Here is a 17798-nt window from a genome sequence, read left to right as displayed (position 1 = left end):
TTCCCTTGCCGGTATTCTTTGTGACTATTGTTGAGTTGTAACTGGGATCAGGTGGCATGCCTGCAACGAGATATATGAAATAGGATCGGGTTGCATGCCTGCAATGAGATATGTGAAATGGGATCAGGTTGCACTCCTGCAACAAGATATGTGAAATGGTATCAGGTTGCACGCATGCAACGAGATATGTGAAATGGGATCGGGTTGCACGCCTGCAATGAGGTACATGAAATGGGATGGGTTGCACGCCTGCAACGAGATGTGAAATGAAAGTGAAATCTGCCTTTGTTTTCCTTATCCTTATTAGTAATTGGATTTTTGGTTTCTTTACAATTTTCCTGATATTCTGTTGTTACCTATTAATCCCCGAAGCATGTTTTCCCCCTCCCATCTTTAACTAAAATTATCTGCTTTTATTTTTCCGATGTATATGATTTAACTGCACAGGTTTATTTGGTAGTCTGATCCTAGCCTCGTCACTACTTTGCCGAGATTAGGCTAGGCACTTACCATCACATGGGGTCGGTTGTGCTGATACTACACTCTGCATTGTGTGTAGATACTGATATCGGAGCGCTTGAGTCGCAGTGAGGGTATTGTCTTCAGTCCACACAGGCGACCCGAGGTAGTCCTATAGACGTACGCGGGCCTTGGCATCACCTCATATCCTCCTTTATTCCTGTTTCTTTCATGTATTTCTAGAGACAGTGTTGTATTTTATTTCCTTCGGGCCTTTATTTGTAGTACTCTTAGACCATCTATGAAATTGTGACACAAGTTCTGGGTGATTAAGGCTTAAACAGTTGTATTAGATTCATATTTTAGATATTTTACTATATTTCTTCCGCTTAATAAAATTTCTGCTATTTTTTATATTATTGCTTTATAAATGCTAAAAGGTTATAAAAATGGATAAAGGTAATTTGTTCAATAATTTGGCTTGCCTAGCTAACATTAGTAGGCGCCATCACGGCTCCCGAGGGTGGGAAATCCGGGTCGTGACAAGATGGTATCAGAGCTCTAGGTTACATGGGTTTCACAGTTCACAGACAAGCTTAGTAGAGTCTGAGGGATCGGTACGGAGACGTCAGTATTTATCCCCAAAAGGCTACAGAGTTAGGAAAAAATTCAAATCTATTCTTTCCTTTTGTGCGATTTTGTTCTCTCAATGCTAAATTAAAACTTCTACTCTTGTCCTTTTGCGAATGGCGGGGTCACGTACCGCTTCTTTAGCCAAACAACAGCACAGGTGTTAGATCAGCTGCATCTTCGGAGGCCTTGCGGAGGTTGGATAGGTTTCACCAAGCTCTTCGCTACCACTTTTAGCGGTGCATGTTCTGAGGATCCCCAGGATTATCTAGACAGTTGTCATGAGGGTCTCAGGAACATGGGGATAGTGGAGACCAATGGGATCGACTTTACTACTTTTCGCTTGTCTGGATCCGCCAAGACTTGTTGGAGGGATTATTGTTTGGCTAGACCAGTTAGGTTATCAGCTTTGACTTGGGATCAGTTTCTCAACTATTTCTGGAGAAATTTCGTCCTGTCACTCAGAGAGAGATCTACTCGAGGTAGTTTGAGCGTCTCCAGTAGGGTTCTATGACTGTTACTCAATACGAGACTAGGTTTAATGATTTGACTCGTCATGCTCTTCTTATACTTCCACTGAGAGAGGGAGTGGGGAGGTTCATTGAGGGACTTGTTCAGCCCGCTCAGTCAACTAGAGGTGGAGGTAGAGGTATTAGAGGTGGAGGTAGAGGTGCTAGAGGTGGAGGTAGAGGTATTAGAGGTGGAGGTACAGGTACTGTTCTTGTTTGTAGTAGAGATGCTTCGGTTTTATTTGATCCAAGATCTACATACTCTTATGTGTCATCTTATTTTGCGTTGTACCTGGTCATGCCTAGTGATTCTTTGAGTGCTGTTGTTTATGTGTCTACACCGGTGGGTGATTCTATTATGGTAGACCGAATCCATCGTTCATGTATAGTTGTGATTGGAGGTCTTGAGACTCGTGTAGATTTGTTGCTTAAGGACAGGGTTGATTTCGATGTTATGTTGGGGATGGACTGGTTATCACCTTACCACACTATCTTGGACTGTCATGCCAAGATTGTGACCTTAGCCTTGCCGGGTTTACCTCGTTTAGAGTGGAGAGGGACTCCTAGTCATTCTACCCATAGTGTTATCTCGTATATGAAGGCTTGGCGTATGGTTGAGAAGGGATGTTTTGCCTATTTGGCCTATGTTCGTGATTCTAGTACTGAGATTCCCTCTATTGATTTTGTGCCCGTAGTTCCTGAGTTTCCTAAGGTATTTCCTTCAGACCTGCCGGGTATGCCACTCGACAGTGATATTGACTTCTGCATTGATTTGGCTCAGGGCACTCAGCCCATTTCTATTCCGACATATCGTATGGCCCCGCCTAAGTTGAAAGAGTTGAAGGAGCAGCTGCAAGACTTGCTTGAGAAGGGTTTCATTAGACCCAGTGTTTCTCGCACCGGTGTTGTTTGTTAAGAAGAAGGACGGATCGATGAGAATGTGTATTTATTACCGACAGTTGAACAAGGTTACAATCAAGAATAAGTATCAATTGCCGAGGATTGATGATTTCTTTGATCAGCTTCAAGGTGCCAAGGTATTTTCAAAGATTAACTTGAGATCTGGTTACCATCAGTTGAGGATTAGGGCATCCGATGTCCCTAAGACAGCTTTCCGCACTCGGTACGGGCGTTATGAGTTCTTGGTGATGTCTTTCGTGTTGACAAATGCCCAAGCAGCTTTTATGGATTTGATGAACCGAGTGTTCAGGCCTTATTTGGATTCGTTCGTGATAGTCTTCATTGATGATATTTTGATTTATTCCCGCAACCGAGAGGAGCACGAGCAACATTTTTGAGTGGTTCTTCTAACCTTAAGGGATAGTCAGTTGTATGCTAAGTTTTCTAAGTGTGAGTTCTGGTTGAGTTCAGTTGCATTCCTAGGTCATATTGTATCAGCAGAGGGTATTCAGGTTGATCCGAAAAAGATCGAGGTAGTCAAGAACTGGCCTAGACCAGCATCAGCTACGGAGATTCGGAGTTTCTTGGGATTGGCAGGCTATTATCATCGGTTCATAGAGGGGTTTCAATCTATCGCAGCCCCGATGACCAGGTTGACCCAGAAGGGTGCCAGTTCAAATGGTCAGATGAGTGCGAGGCGAGCTTTTAGAAGCTCAAGACAGCTCTGACTACGGCACCGGTGTTGGCTTTGCCCACAAGTTTAAGGCTTTATATAGTTTATTGTGATGCATCTCGTATTAGACTTGGTGTAGTGTTGATGCAGGATGGCAAGGTCATTGCCTATGCTTCGCGGCAGTTGAAGATTCATGAGAAGAACTATCCAATCCATGATTTGGAGTTGGCAGCCATTGTTCACGCGTTGAAGATTTGGAGGCATTATCTGTATGTCGTGGCATGTGAGGTGTTCACGGATCACAAGGGTCTGCAGCATTTATTCAAGTAAAAAGAGTTGAATTTGAGGCAAAGAAGGTGGTTAGAGCTATTAAAGGACTATGATATCACCATCTTATATCATCCGGGAAAGCCGATATGGTAGTCGATGCTTTGAGTAGAAAGTCAGCCAGTATGGGCAGTTTTGCTTATATTCCGGTCGGTGAGAGGCTTCTTGCTTTGGATGTTCAGGCTTTGGCTAATCAGTTCGTGAGGTTGGATATTTCTGAGCCCAGTCATGTGTTAGCTTGCACAGTCGCTTGTTTTTCTTTATTGGAGCATATCCGAGATCGGTAGTATGAAGATCCCCATTTGTGTGTCCTTAGAGACACGGTGCAGCACAGAGGTGCCAAGCAGGTTACCTTAGGTGATGATGGAGTTTTGAGATTGCAGGGTTGAGTTTGTGTGCCTAATGTGGATGGACTCCGAGAGTTGATTTTAGAGGAGGCCCATAGCTCCCGGTACTCTATTCATCCGGGCGCCGTAAAGATGTATCAAGATTTGCAGCAACATTACTGGTGGCGGAGAATAAAGAAGGATATCGTTGCATATGTGGCTCGGTATTTGAATTGTCAACAGGTTAAGTATGAGCATCAGAGGCCTGGTGGATTGTTCTAGAAGATTGAGATTCCTGAGTAGAAGTGGGAGCGGATCACTATGGACTTTGTTGTTGGACTCCCACGGACTCGGAGGAAGTTCGATGCAGTATGTGTTATTGTTGATAGGCTGACCAAGTCAGCGCATTTCATGTGGCGGTCTCCTATTCTTCCGAGAAGTAAGTTGAGATTTATATCCGGGAGATTGTTCGTCTTCATGGTGTGCCCATGTCTATCATTTTGGACCAAGGTAAGCAGTTTACCTCGCATTTCTAAAGAGCAGTTCAGCGAGAGTTGGGCACATGGGTTGAGTTGAGCACAACATTTCATCCTCAAATGGACGGGCAGTCCGAGCGGACTATTCAGATTTTGGAGGATATGCTCCGAGCTTGTGTCATTGACTTTGGAGGCTCGTGGGATCAGTTTTTGCCTTTAGCAGAGTTTGCCTACAACAACAGCTACCAGTCGAGTATCTAGATGGCTCCTTATGAGGCTTTGTATGGTAGGCGGTGTCGGTCGCCGGTTGGATGGCTTGAGCTGGGAGAGGCTCGGTTGTTGGGTACGGATCTAGTGCAGGATGCCTTGGACAAGGTCAGGATTATTCAGGATAGGCTTCGTACAGCTTAGTCCAGGCAAAAGAGTTATGCTGACCATAAGGTTCGTGATTTGGCATTCATGGTCGGTGAGCGGGTATTGCTGCGAGTATCGCCTATGAAAGGCGTGATGAGATTTGGGACGAAGGGCAAGCTTAGCCCTCTGTTCATTGGCCCGTTTGAGATTCTTGATCGAGTGGGAGAGGTGGCTTATAGACTTGCATTGCCGCCGAGCTTATCAGCCGTTCATCCAGTGTTCCATGTGTCCATGCTTCGAAAATATCACGGCGATCCATCCCTCGTGTTAGATTTCAGCACTGTCCAGTTGGACAAGAACTTCTCTTATGAGGAGGAGCCGGCGGCTATTCTAGACCGGCAGGTTCGTCAGTTGAGATTGAAAAGTTTTCCTTCTATTCGTGTTCAGTGGAGAGGTTATCTTGCTGAGGCATCGATGTGGGAGTCGAGTCCGATATGCGGAGCTGTTATCCCCATCTTTTCCTCGACTTAGGTACTTCCTTCTTATGTCCGTTCGAGGACGAACGGTTGTTTCACTTGTTTTAAAAGTAAATTCTGCATTCTGAGGCCTTAAAAGCCTCTTTCTATCTCACCTCGACTTGCGTGCGCAGTCCAGGCGCATAGCCGGAAAGCCATTATATGAAAATCTATAAAAATGGTAAATTTTAATTATAAAATGAATTAAGTTGACTTCGGTCAATATTTTAGGTAAACGGACCCGGACCTGTGATTTGACGATCTCGGAGGGTCCATAGGAAAATATGGAACTTGGGCATATGCCCGAAATCGAATTCCGAGGTCCCAAGCCCGAGAAATGAATTTTTAAAGAAAATTATTTTTCTGAAAATTTTTATGAGATTTGGAAATCAATTGTGATTAGAACTTGATGGTATCGGGCCCATATTTTGGTTCCGACACCCGTTACATGTCTTATATGTGATTTAAGATAAGTTTGTGAAGTTTGGTAAGAAACGGACTTGAAACGACATGAATCGGATCATTTTTGAGAAAATTTAAAAATTGAAGTTCTTAAGGAAATTTCATGATTTTGATGCTAAATTCATAGTTGTTGATGTTATTTTAGTGATTTGAATGTACGAGCGAGTCTGTATGATGTTTTTAGGTTGGTGTGCATGTTTGGTTTGGAGCCCCGAGGGCTCAGGTGAGTTTTGGATAGGCCACATAGTAAAATTTAACTCAGGGAATTGCTTGTATGATTCAGGCCTGCAGGCTTCGCATGTCTCGCAAATGCGAGCAATGTATCGCAAATGCGAGAGGTGTCCTGGGCTGCCTTCTTCATAAATGCGAAGCGTTTGTCGCAAATGCGACATCTACCTGGAATCCACCTTAGTCGCAAATGCGAGACCTCAGTCGCAAATGTGATACTGCTTTCGCAAATGCGAACATAGCAGAGGTCGGGGTTTGCAATTGCGAACCCTGGTCGCAATTGCCATATCTGCAACCTACAATTTTTATATTTAGCCGAAAAATCAACCATTTTTCACATCTTTTCAAAACATAAACTCCCTAGGGCGATTTTTCAAGAACTCTTCTTCTAAATCGATTGTAAGTCAATTTTAACTCGCTTCCTTCAATCATTAACATCTTTTACCATGATTTCAATTCAAAATCAATGATTTTAATGGGGGGGATTGGGTATTTGGGGTAGAACCTATGTTTTCAAAATTTGGAGATTTGGACCTCGATTTGAGGTTCGATTTTAAAATAATTATATATTTGGGTTCATAGGAGAATGGGTAATCGAGTTTTGACCATGTGGGCCCGGGGGCGATTTTTGACCTTTTGGGTAAAACTTGGAAAAACTCATTTTCATGCATTGGAGTTGATTCATTTAGTGTTTATTGATGTAATTAAGTAACTTGTGGTTAGATTCGAGCGAATTGGTGGTGGAATCAAGGGGTAAAGTGATAGTTGAGACGTGAATTGTGTTCGTGGCATCGAGGTAAGTGTTTGGTCTAACCTTAGCTTGAAGGATTAGGAATTGTATCTTAATTGCTATATGTTAACTATGGAGTATGACGTATAGGCATGGTGACGCGTATCTATACGTCGGTGTCAAGCATGCCCGTGAGTCTTGTATTATAATTGTTATGACTCCATTGTGGTTTATTGCACTTCATATGTCGTTATCATCATTGTTCCTTTGCTGGGATGTTATTGTCATATTATTTTTCCCTTGTCGAGATGTTTGTTTGATGTTATTGTTCCCTTGCTGGGATGTTGTAGAAATAATATTGTTCCCTTGCTGAGATGTTGGTATATTGCTCTTGTTCCCCTGGAGGGATTCTTTGTAATTGTTGTTGAGTTGTAACTGGGATCGGGTGGCACGCCGCCATGGAGATATATGAATTGGGAGCGGGTTGCACGCCTGCAACAAGATATATGAAATGGGATCGGATTGCATGTCTGCAACAAGATATATGAAATGGGATCGGGTTGCACGCCTGCAACGATATATGTGAAATGGGATCGGGTTGCACGGTTGGAACGAGATATGTGAAATGGGATCGGGTTGCATGCCTGCAACGAGATATGTGAAATGGGATCGGGTTATACGCCTGTTACGAGATACATGAAATGGGATCGGGTTGCACGCCTGCAACGAGATGTGAAATGAAAGTGAAATCTGCTTTTGTTTTCCTTATCCTTATTAGTAATTGGATTTTGGTATATTTACAATTCTCCTGATATTCTGTTGTTACCCCTCCCATCTTTCACTGAAATTATCTGCTTTTATTTTCCCGATGTATATGATTTAACTGCACAGGTTTATTTGGTAGTCTGGTCCTAGCCTCGTCACTACTTCACCGAGGTTAGGCTAGTCACTTATCAGCACATGGGGTCAGTTGTACTGATACTACACTCTGCACTGTGTGCAGATACTGATACTGGAGCGTTTGGACCGCAGTAAGGGTGCTGTCTTCAGTCTACACAGGCGACCCGAGGTAGTCCTGTAGACGTACGCGGCCCTTGGCGTCACCTCCTATCTTCCTTTATTCCTGTTTCTTTCATGTATTTTCAGAGACCGTGTTGTATTTATTTCTTTCAGACCTTTATTTGTAGTACTCTTAGACCGTCTGTGAAACTGCGATACCAGTTCTAGGTGATTAAGGCTTAAACAGTTGTATTAGATTCATATTTCAAATATTTTACTACATTTCTTCCGCTTAATGAAATTTTCGCTATTTTTCACATTATTGCTTTATAAATGCTAAAAGGGTATAAAAATGGATAAATGTAATCTGTTCAATAATTTGGCTTGCCTAGATCACATTAGTAGGCGTCATTACAACTCCCGAGGGTGGGAATTTCGGATCGTGACACAAAAAAACAAGAAGACAAACCTTGTATTCTCGAGAAATTAAAGCTTAAGAATGGCTTCGAGTAATCCTCAGAATGAAAACGTAATAGCCATCACAAAACCAATTGTAATTTCATTTTCTCTGTTTCCTTGTGTGCAAGTAGCTTGATTTTAAGCAAAAAACAAAGATGGGCCTCAGTTCTCTGGCACTGAGAATAATGGTAGTGGTAAAGTGGGAGCGCAGTTTTGACTGCGTGATAGAATCTGCAGACCCTTCAAATGCTGCAATGGAAAACTTGTACAAATTATGATTACAGATCCAGGGTCAGGATGTACTCACCGCTTACACGTGTCCTCCCAACATGCTGAACTCATTTCCTTAATTTTCCTCCCCTGTGTTATCTTTACTAGAGGGTTGGGAAGGCTTCTAGTGATTAATCAAAATATTAATGTTTGAGAATTGAGATACATAATTCCTTGCGATAATACGGGTTATACAAAAGATATGATTAATATTTCTTCAAAATACTTGTGATACTCAAATTCGCAAATCTTTCACAACCTTGACATACTCAATAATAAAATTGCTATTAAACTAAAGGGACTTATATAGTAATTGAATAATATTTTTGTTCTATATTTTTTATTTTATTATCCAATGTTTATAAGTATTTTTACAATGTTAATAAAAATTTTAATTAGCATATTACTTTGTTTAATATTTTTTTCTGCCTGCTTTCTTTTTGTAATATAAGAGAAGATATATATATTTTAGTAATCTTGAAATATTATTTATTTTTAATTTTATTCTGTCGTTGTCAATAATATTATCTGAATTTTAATGAATAAAATCTCTATTAAATAAAAGGCACTTATATATCATCGAATAACTTTTTTATTATGTATTTTATATATTATATTATTCCATATTTAATATCATTGCATTATTAATAGAAATTTTTATTAGCATATTACTTTATTTAGTATTTTTGTCTACCACTTTTTTTTGTAATATAATAAAAAATATATATTCTATTACTCTTGAAATATTTTTTATTTTAAATTTAATCTTATTGTTCTCAATAATATTATCTGAATTTTAATGAATAAATCTCTATTAAATTAAAGAGAGTTGTACAGTCATTGAATAACTTTTTTGTTCTGTATTTTTTTATTATATTATCAAATATTTAGTGTTATTGCATTGTTAATAGAAACTTTTATTAGCATGTTACTTTGTTTAATATTTTTGTCCACTACTTTCTTTTTATAATATAATAAAAGATACATATTTTATTACTCTTGAAATATGTTTTTATTTTAAATTTTATCTTGTTGTTCTCAATAATATTATCTAAAATTTAATGAATAAAATCGCTATTAAATTAATGAGACTTATATAGGCATCGAATAACTTTTTTGTTCTCTATATTTTTTATTATATTATCCAATATTTAGTATTATTGCATTGTTAGTAGAAACTTTTATTAGCATATTACTTTATTTAAATTTTTGCATGCTAAATAATTAAAATAAAAAAAGATATCTTATAATTAACTATAATAAAAAATGAAAATATAAATATATAAAAAAAAACTATCCATTCAAATTGGGTGGGAGTAGTTTCAAGTTAGAGTTTTTAAATTATTTTAAAATATAAAAGCAAAAAAAATTAGCTATAAAAAACGTAAAAAAGAGAAGAAAAACTACCCATTCAAATCGGGGAGTAGTTTCATGTTGGAGTTTCAAAATAATTTTAAAATTAAAAAAAAAACGAAAATAAAAAAACAAAAAAAAAACTTTCAAAGAAAAATATTAAATAAAGTAATATGCTAATAAAACTTTCTAGTAACAGTGTAATAATATTAAATATTGGATGATATAATAAAGAAAAATACATAACAAATAAGTTATTCGATGCGCTGCCTATATAAGTCCCGTTATTTTAACAGAGATTTTATTCATTAAAATTTAGATAATATTATTAAGAACAATAGAATAAAATTTAAAATAAATAATATTTCAACAATAATAAATTATATATCTTCTCATATATTACAAAAAGAAAGCGAATACTAAATATTGGCTAATATAATAAAGAAAAATATAGAACAAAAAAGTTATTCACTGATTATATAAGTACCTTTGATTTAAGAAAGAATTACAAGAAAATACACTTGGCTTCATACCATAACATAAAATGGTCCATATTTTTAAGTTTTACCCGACCTAGCTCATATTGTACATATTTTGAAAGCACTAGCAAATTCAAAATCAGTTTTCTTATAACTACTGCTTCTAAAAGCTATGGAGTTAAAACTATGGTCTCACAAACATTGCTTTCACTCTCTTTTCTTCTCACATCTTCTACATATGCTTTAAGGGGGCGTCCGCCATTACTGTTTCTCCCCTGTGTCATCAACCATGGTAATGAAATATTTGTACTTATCATGTGTGCACTTATGGTAAGGACCCCACAAATCCACATGCAAGAGTTCAAAATTTTATTTGAAGTGTTGGTCCTTTGAGGAAGAGGAAGCCTAGTTTGTCTAGCCATATGGCAAATTGAACAAACAAAAGGTTGTCTAGAAGAGAAATAAGCTGGTATGGAGGATATTCCTCTCATTTTCACAAAAGGTACATGCCCTAATGTCACGACCCTAAAACCGACCCGGTCGTGATAGCGCATATCGTGAAACTAGGTCAGCCGACACAATTTTCAAATCAAACCATTATTCTATAAAAGTCATTTTTAAGCCATCAATTAACAAGAAATCTCATAACGTAAGTCTAAATAATCAGTGAGGAATAAATACACAAGCCCGATATCGGGGTGTCACAAGTCACGAGCAACTACAATTCTGTCTAAGTACAATAAAGTCTAACAAAGTCTGGAAGACAATACTAATAAAATCTAGGGAAGATATGAGGGAAAGAACAGGGCTACGAAAGCCATGCAGCTACCTTGCCGACTCAAAAATCGTGTTGAATGGACGATCAATGCTCACTATCGTGTCCGCAACTCCTGGATCTGCACACAAGGTGCATGGAGTAATGTGAGTACGCCAACTCAATAAGTAATAAAAGTAAATGAAAGCTGAGTAGTAAGAAAACAGGTAATTCCACGCCATAGCACTACAACAAATACAGTACATTTCCAAAACAGTACAGAACTCAATTATCTCGTAAAACAAACTTCAGTAAAACCTTTTCTTTTAAAACATATTTCAATAGTTTCAAATAAATGAAGAAATAGTGAGTCAAAATGATATAAACGTAAACAGTCCCTCGGGCAAAACCTGTACCATAATCCGCTCCTCGGGCAAAATATCAATAGAACTAGCCCCTCAGGCCACCTCACAATCACTCGTAATCATCCCCTCGGGCCACCTCACAATCACTCGTAATTAGCCTCTCGGGCAAAAACATGAATCAATAATAGCCTGTCGGGCAGCATCACATCACTCACACTGGGTACCCACGCTCATTAGGGGTGTTCAGACTCCGGAGGGGCTCCTACAACCCAAGAGCTATAATAAGCCATCCCGTGGCATAATAAATCAGGCCCTCACTTCTCATATATCACAAATCAGTACAACATGTTGCGGCGCGCAACCCGATCCCATGATATCCTCACAATAGAGGCCCTTAGCCTCACTCAATCAGAAACCTCTCAAACCACTCGGGCTATCAGTAAAATAGGGTGCTCAGCCCAAAATATCGTTTATAGAATCTAAACAGATTAAATAATACCTAGTTATGAAATCAGTAAAATATAGCATGACTGAGCGTAGATATTAAACCAAAATAGTGAGGAAACAATAGTGAAAAGCCCCTAAGGGTCCAAACAGTTGGCACGAGGCCCAAGTATGGTATTCAGCCCAAAACATAGTAATACTTTCCAAAACATAATAGTATCAAATAGTTTTCAATCAAATACGCGAGTTAATAGTCGTACGGGATGGACCAAGTCACAATCCCCAATGATGCATGCCCCCACGCTCGTCATCTAGCGTGTATGTCTCCTCAAAGTAGTAAAACGATGTGAGATCCGGGGTTTCATACCCTCAGGACAACATTTACAATCATTACTTACCTCAAACCGGTCAAAACTCTAGCCTGCGATGCCCTTGCCTCTCGAATCGGCCTCCAAATACTCCAAATCTAACCAAAATCGGTAATTATCATCAATATACGCTAAAAGAACAAAGCTCAAGCAAAAATAATCAAATTAACTCAAAAATCCCGAAATTGGCTCAAATCCGACCCCCGGACACACATCTCGGGATCCGATAAAAATTACAAAACTGGAAAACCCATTCGCTCACGAGTATATCCATATCAAATTCACCAAAATCCGACATTAAATGGCCATCCAAATCCCCAAAATCAGCTCCCCAAATCTCCTTCCATTTTCCCCAATTTTCACCCCAAATTCCCAAATTAAATGATAAGAATCAAGACATAATCATGGGATTTAACCAAATTTGAGTGAACAACACTTGCCCCAATCAATTCTCTGAAAATCTTCTCCAAAATTGCCTTCTCCCGAGCTCTCTAATGAATTTTGAGATTATGGACCAAAACCCTAGATTTTGAACTTAAACATTCTGCCCAGGTGTTTTATTCTTCGCAAACGCGGCAGCTCCCTCGCGTTCGCAAAGCATAAGCTTCCTCCGACCTAACTTCCCTTCTTCGTGAACGCGAGGTCCCACTCACGAACGCGAAGACCTCTCAGCTCGACTCTATGCGAACGCAAGGCCCAGGTCGCGAACGCGTTGCCTTAACTCATACACCTTCGCGAACGCGGGACCTACATCACGAACGCGAAGAACAACTTGGCTGCCCCTCTCGTTAACCCTCCGCGAACGCGAGAGCCCTCTTGAGAACGCAAAGAAGGAATTCTCTGCAACAAAATACCAGAAATATGCCAACTTCAAAAGCCAAGAATTGATTCGTTAACCACCCGAAACTCACCCGAGGCCCTCGGGACCTCAACTAAACATGACAACACATCTCATAACATCATTCAAACTTCTTCCAACCTTAGTAACACCCAAAACAACATCAAAACATCAAATCACTATCGGATTCAAGCTTAAGGATTTCCAAACTTTCAAATTCCGCAAACGATACAAAAACCTATCAAACCTCATCCGAATTACCTGAAATTTTGCACACACGTCACAAATGATACAACAGACCTACTCCAACTTCCGGAATTTCAATCCGACCCCGATATCAAAATTTCCACTACCGACCGGAAAACGCCAAAATTCCAATTTTGCCAATTCAAGTCTAAATCCACCACAGACCTCCATAATATATTCCGATCACGCTCCTAAGTTGTATATCACCTAACGAAGCTATTCAGACCATCAAAATTCACATCCGAGACCTTCTGCCCATAAGTAAACATCCGGATGAATTTTCCAACTTAAGCTTACTCAAAAGAGACTAAGTATCTCATTCCTCTACAAAACCACTCCGAACCCAAACCAACCAACACGATACGATGAAATACAACTGAACAACACATAAAGAAGCAGAAATAGGGGAAACAGAGTGATAAATCATGAAACGATTGGCCGGGTCGTTACACCTAGCCTGTTATGTCATAGAAGATTAACATCATTAGCTTGAAACATGCAGGAGTTGGAAACAGAAAAGTGAGTCTTATTATTCAGGGATGCATTATTTACAATTGAACATTGATGACTCTACAAATGACTCAAGGATGACCTATTTACAGATGGAGATGTATGAGAGTGTAAGTTATTCAGAAAGTGACTATTTACTTCACAAGAATGAGCAGAAGAACAAACAACAGTTTTGCTAGCCAGACTATTATTTCTCAGACATTGAGAGCATAACAGGTACAGTCCATCCTTGACTTTACCAATCTCCAGAGGCCTTTCTAGTGAAGAGGCCTGTAGAAGGCAAGTATTGTCAGTGAAAAAAGTCATACCCCTTAGGTGTTTGTTCAACCAATAAATAGAAATAAGATTGAATTTGAATGAAGGAATGTGAAGAACTTTATACAGAGTGATCTTAGGTGCAAGTTTTACATTTTCAATTTCTGTCACCTTCACTTTATAGCCATTTGGTAAAACAACTAACAAGGGATAAGGCAAGATTTTGATGTGAGACAATAAGGACTTGTTAAAGGTGATATGGTTTGAGGCTCCTGAATCTAGTATCCATGTGTCAATCTTTGATTCAAAGCATCTACATGAGACTTTACCAAAATCAATAGAAGATGTGCAGACAACAATACCTGCAAAGTTTACAGCATTGGTACGATTTGAATTGCTTGAGTTCTATCCATCATTGCCAAGTTGAAAATGCCGAAGCATGTTAACAAGTTGTCCATACTACTCTTTAGTCAAGTTTACATTTTGATTCCCATCTTGGGTATCACACTCATCAAGCTTGCTTGTCATTGCATTAGTTGACACTCTTTGTACATTTGCTACCATCCTCTTTCCTCTGTTGTGTCTAAAGTTTTGATTGGAGTTCTGGACATTCTGAGGATTTCGTGTAGAATTCTGTCCATTTTGTGAATAACCATGTAGCTTATAACACTTAGTATGGCTTGGCCTTTTGCAAAAATCACACATAGGACGATCTCTGTTATTCCTAGAGTAATTGTAGCTTGGTGAGAAATTGGTTCTAAAAGGACTTGGTCCTGAATTGTTCACATTCAAAGAGGTGGACTCAATTGACAACTGATTACTTGGTTTGATCTCCATTTGCTTTTCATCCTGGATAATTAAGGAGAAAGCTTAAGCCATTGTAGGCAATGGGTTCATCATAAGAATACTCTATCGGACTATAGTATACACTTCATTGAGTCCCATGAGTAACTGTATCGATCTTCTATTTTGTTCAGCTTTGTACATGATTTCCTTTGCGCTACAATTACAAAGACAATTACACTAAGTCCTCTTGTTTAGAGTATTTATTTCTTCCCATAGTTTTTTTAGCTTAGTATAATAGTCAGTGATGTCAAGGGCTCCCTCTGAGAGATCATTGATTTCTTTCTGAATTTGATACAATCTAGCTCCATTGGTTTGTTCATAGCGATCCTCCAGCTCCTTCCATAGCTCAAAAGTATCACTCGCATATTCCACACTGTCCGTAATTTCTTTGGAAATAGAATTTAGAATCCATGAAATTACCATGTTGCCACATTGTTCCCACTGTCGATAAGTTGGGGATTGAGGATTTGGTTGCTTGCACTCCCCACTCACAAAGCCTAATTTGTTCTTTACGGACAACCCACGAAGAACACTACGTCTCCAAGATCTATACCCTATCCCATCGAATGGGACAAACACAAGTATCGTACCAGGATTATCGAATGGATGCAGATACAGAGGATCACTTGGATCAATTCCCGTGCTCGGAGGTACAACGACAGTCGCACTGGTAGTAGTCACATCTTGTTGATCGGTAATAGCCACTAGAACATTGAATCAGTTGAATTTGATAAGGTAAAAAAATAATTGAAACCAAAAACTCTTAGATTTCTACGCGGTAGGTTATTGAGATTCGAAGAAATGATCGAATTGGGGTAAATCGGTCAAATTAGGTCAAAATCAGAAATGAAAAATGAGAAAAGATGATTAGGAAATGAATGAGAAGATACGAGAAGGATTAACCTTACTCTGATACCATGATAAGTTTTCATTATAAAGAAGACTAAAAAAACTGAAGAAACAAAATGAAAAAGGTAACAATGAACCAAGAAAACCACAGGAAAGTTGGAAAGAAGTAAATAAAAGAAAAACATTGTATTCATTATATCCTTCATTTGAAAATAGGACCTCTCAACATGTTTCTTATGCATTTTTCAGCTACAACGAACCAACGAACTTTGCCATAGATAAATGGATTTCCATTACAAATATAAGACTAGAAAACAAGAAGACAAACCTTGTATTCTCGAGAAATTAAAGCTTAAGAATGGCTTCGAGAAATCCTCAGAATGAAACATAATAGCCATCACAAAACCAACTGACCTTTCATTTTCTTTGTTTCTTTGTGTGCAAGTAGCTTGATTTTAAGCAAAAAATAAAGATGGACCTCAGTTCTCCGTCACTGGGAATAATGGTAGTGGTAAAGTGGGAATGCAGTTTTGGCTGCGTGATAGAATCTGCAGACCCTTCAAATGCTGCAACGGAAAATTTGTACAAATTATGATTACGGATACAGGGCCAGGACGTATTCACTTCTTACACGTGTCCTCCCGACATGCTGACATACTTTCCTTAATTTTCCTCCCATGTTTTATCTTTACTAGAGGGTTGGGAAGGCTTCTAGTGATTAATCAAAATATTAATGTTTGAGAATTGAGATACATATAATACGATTTATACAAAAGATATGATTAATGTTTCTTCAAAATACTTGTGATATTCAAATTCGCAAATCTTTCAAAACCTTGACATACCCAATAATAAAATTGCTATTAAACCAAAGGAACTCATATAGTAATTGAATAAATTTTTTGTTCTATATTTTTTTTTATTTTATTATCAAATGTTTATAAGTATTTTTACAATGTTAATAGAATTTTTAATTAGCATATTACTTTGTTTAATATTTTTTTTTCTTGCTTTCTTTTTGTAATATAAGAGAAGATATATATATATAAGAGAAATATTATTTATTTTTAATTTTATTCTGCCATTGTCAATAATATTATCTGAATTTTAATGAATAAAATCTCTATTAAATTAAAGGGACGTATATAGTCATCGAATAACTTTTTTATTATGTATTTTTTATATTATATTATTCAATATTTAATATAATTGCATTGTTAATAAAAATTCTTATTAGCATATTACTTTATTTAATATTTTTGTATAGTACTTTCTTTTTGTAATATAATAAAAGATATATATTTTATTTTAAATTTAATCTTATTGTTCTCAATAATATTATCTGAATTTTAATGAATAAATCTCTATTAAATTAAAGAGAGTTGTACAGTCATGGAATAACTTTTTTGTTTTGTATTTTTTATTATATTATCAAATATTTAGTGTTATTACATTATTAGTAGAAATTTTTATTAGCATGTTACTTTATTTAAATATATATATATATATATATATATATATATATATATATATATATATATAATAATTTGTTACTTTATTTGAATTAATAAATGTAGATATCTTATAATTAACTATAATAAAAAAATAAAATATAAATATATAAAAAAATAACTACCCATTCAAATCGGGAAATAATTTCAAGTTGGAATTTCAAAATAATTTTAAAATAAAAACGAATTTAAAAATAAATAAATTACCAATTCAAATTGGGGAGTAATTTCAACTTCGAGTTTAAAATTATTTTAAAATAAAAAACGAAAATAAAGAAATAAAAAAACTTTCAGAGAAAAATATTAAATAAAGTAATATGCTAATAAAACTTTCTATTAACAGTGTAATAATATTAAATATTGGATGATATAATAAAGAAAAATACATAACAAATAGTTATTCGATGCGCTGCCTGTATAAGTCCCATTATTTTAACAGGGATTTTATTTATTAAAATTTAGATAATATTATTAAGAACAATAGAATAAAATTTAAAATAAAAAATATTTCAACTGTAATAAATTATATATCTTCTCATGTATTACAAAAAGAAAGCGAATACTAAACATTGGCTAATATAATAAAGAAAAATATAGAACAAAAAAGTTATTCACTTACTATATAAGTACCTTTGATTTAAGAAAGAATTACAAGAAAATACA

The sequence above is a fragment of the Nicotiana tabacum genome, chromosome 3, assembly GCF_000715075.1.
Source record: "Nicotiana tabacum cultivar K326 chromosome 3, ASM71507v2, whole genome shotgun sequence".
NCBI lineage: Eukaryota > Viridiplantae > Streptophyta > Magnoliopsida > Solanales > Solanaceae > Nicotiana > Nicotiana tabacum.
The sequence above is the reverse complement of the archived record's forward strand: the minus strand, read 5'-3'. Positions refer to the sequence as shown.